General features: G+C 41.6%; 1 pseudogene; it reads right to left on the bottom strand.

Moving 5' to 3' along the window:
- Positions 1–1,714: 1,714 nt before the first annotated feature.
- Positions 1,715–1,831, bottom strand: LOC124557532 (annotated as a pseudogene).
- Between the last annotated feature and the right edge of the window lie 1,500 nt (positions 1,832–3,331).

Here is a 3,331-nt window from a genome sequence, read left to right as displayed (position 1 = left end):
AAATCACACTTGTCTAGTCTACACTTTAGTCCTGCACCAGATAACACACGAAACAAAGCACTCAAATTTGCAATGCACTCTTCAGGTGTACGACCTACTACGACAATATCGCTCAAATTATTAGAACAGTTTGGTACTTGAGCAGTCAGCTGTTCAAAATACCGTTACAAAATGGTGGGTGCCGAAGCACTGCCAAAAGGCAAACGCAAATATTTAAACAAGCCCAAATGAGTATTCATAACACACACGGTTTGAGATTCTACATTTAGTGGTATTTGAAGGCAGACGTGGCGCAAATTAATTTTTGAAATGTAGCGACCAACGTCTAATCTGTCCCTGAGATCCTCTAGGTATGGCAATGGATGAGTATCAATCACCATTTGAAGTTTGACTGTAGAGTTAAAGTCAACAAGGAGGCGAATGCGACATGCAGGTTTGGGTAGCAAAACCAGTGGACTTGCCTACTGACTAGCTTGTATGGGCACAATAGCTCCGCTATTTTACAATTCTTTAAGTTAAATAGCCACGTTGACCCGTAATGCAATGGGAACAGATCTGGCCCGGTAAAAATTCAGCTCCTTGAAAAGTCACAGAATTGCAGTCCGTCTTTGGGAAAATGAACTGTTATATTCATACCGAATGCTGCACAAATCGCAGCATCATAGTAATATGTGCAACGAAATTTTTAGCCTTGCATAAACCTTTAGAAAAGAGCTCAGGGTTTTCTTCCAGGAAGCTAGCTACACTGTCTTTTGCATTCAAATGGTTCAAATGGCTCTGAGCACTGTGGGACTTAACATCTGTGGTCATCAGTCCCCTAGAACTTAGAACTACTTAAACCTAACTAACCTAAGGACATCACACACATCCATGCCCGAGGCAGGATTCGAACCTGCGACCGTAGCAGTCGCGCGGTTCCGGACTGAGCGCCTAGAACCGCTAGACCACCGCAGCCGGCGTCTTTTGCATTGAATGCAGTCAGTGACAACACATTTTCAGACGAATCAAGGCCAAATATGTTGACACAATCGCGTGGTTGTAGCACAGGAAGTTACAGTTTGTGTATGGGAGCGATACATAGCAGGCAAAGTACATTTTCCGAGAATCTGAATGTCCTGTCCATTATAAGCCATCAGGTGCGTGCTGGTTTGAGACAGCTGTGGGGAGCCTAACAGTTTATATGTGTTACGACTCAGCAATGTAACAGAGGCACCTGTATCCAACTGAATTTCACACTTATGCCACTAAAATGAAAATGAACAAAACGTTTGTTGGACTGGCATAGCACTCGAGAAATTATTTGCTTGCTGGTTTTCCTAATGCCTGAAGCAGGCTTTGAATGCACTGCATTGATTACATGCGCCTTGTCACGAAAATTATGTGAGTGGGCAGAAATCATATGTTTATTCTGTTGCAAACATACGGATTGCACGTTACCTTTCTTGCCATAAGCATAACGCTGTGCTTGTCTGGACTGGCAGTCTTGCGGTATGTACTGTGAATAGCACCGAGCACTCCGTCTTCAGGCCACAAGTGGCCCATTGGGACCATCCGACCGCCGTGTCATCCTCAGTTGAGGACGCGGATAGGAGGGGCATGTGGTCAGCACACTGCTCTCCCGGTCGTTATGATGGTTTTTCTTTGACCGGAGCCGCTACTATTCGGTCGAGTAGCTCCTCAATTAGCATCACGAGGCTGAGTGCACCCCGAAAAATGGCAACAGCGCATGGCGGCTGGATGGTCACCCATCCAAGTGCCAGCCACGACCGACAGCGCTTAACTTCGGTGATCTCACGGGAACCGGTGTATCCACTGCGGCAAGGCCGTTGCCACGAATAGCACCGAGGACATGACTTAATTCTGTTCGCTGCCGTAGCCGCCTGTTCGGAGGTCTGTTTACGCAGCGTAGCATATTTCATCTTTGCGACGTTCAATTGATGCATCATCATGAGGCATATTACAGACTTTCAACGAGGGTAAACTGTAGGTGCTCATTTGATACGTGCAACTGTGACAACAATTGCAAGTACTAGTTGTGTCTGATTCTCTATGGTGATACGACAACTCATAATGTTATCGTAAAACTTCAAAAACTTCACCTGTTGAACACAAAATTTAGTGATTGACACACGAAAGAATCATTAAATGTAATACTATCGTTGCCAGGAGGGTATCTGATAAGCTTTTACATCAAGAGAATACAGGGAAAACCAGAACAGTGTGGTGGAAACAGTACAAACAGAACTTTCACCGTAGAGCTGCCATTGCCAGACCTCTAAAACCTAGATGAATGCTAATATGAGGCTTCAGTGGAATAAGCTGCTCGATACCCGGGCTGTCGACCGATAAAATCATGGGATGTTGTCCGATAAATTACTTCTGCTATTTTCATAACGGTAGAACGTGTTTACGCATGGAGAAGTGAAAAGAAAGATCACAATCCAGAGGCACTTTTCTAACTATGGATGATTTTGGCGGGCACAACAATTGAAGCGTATGAAACCAATCAGATGATCACATACATTAAAGAGCACCGGAATTGAACCAAATATCATACTACTGAAAATTGCCAATATTGGTTATATAAGTGTGAAAATGAAATTATACGTCTTGAGTGCTCTCCACAAGGTCTGTATTTGAATATCCTAGCGTCATAGTGCTCTGTGTTATAGAAGCGAAACAGAAAGTATTTCATTTAAAAACGAGCTAATTTTAATATTTTATTATATCACTGATTCTCTTTTATTTTTGAATCATCACGATAGTACCCTAGGAATGTTGATAGTTTTACAACACACAATTTTTAAGGGACTGGGTGCTCGATTTTTCTCCAAAAATCAAATACTTATTTGAAGTCTGTACTTCACGGATTGAATAAAAACGCTTTCGAATAGTTGGCTTGATTATATTCAGATAAAATATGTGAAAATAAAGTAAAAATGGACATTGAATGACTTTTCCTTGATTGATGGAAAATACATCGTAATACGATCGTAAAGACAGCGAGCTAAATTATTCCCTTTCGATCGGGTTTAATAAACCATCATTACGAAACATCGAAGAAAAATCTATAAAAGTAAAATGACGAACAGTAAATAAATTAAATCATTTTTCTGATTTATCTGAGGACTGCCAATCTTAATCGTTCAGGACTGTTGTACTTCCAGGGATGTGAGAATCGCAGCATTCTCTTGTGAACAAAAAAAAAATAATTGTATAGTAATGAAATTAAGTGCCCTTGTCATTCCTCGGATGGTTAGATGGGCACTTAATGGAAAAGTTTACACTTCAAATACAGTTTTAATGAGTAGCGTAACGTTTCATATTGGAA

The sequence above is a fragment of the Schistocerca americana genome, chromosome X (genome assembly GCF_021461395.2).
Source record: "Schistocerca americana isolate TAMUIC-IGC-003095 chromosome X, iqSchAmer2.1, whole genome shotgun sequence".
Classification (NCBI taxonomy): domain Eukaryota; kingdom Metazoa; phylum Arthropoda; class Insecta; order Orthoptera; family Acrididae; genus Schistocerca; species Schistocerca americana.
This window is presented reverse-complemented; position numbering and strand designations above follow the sequence as displayed.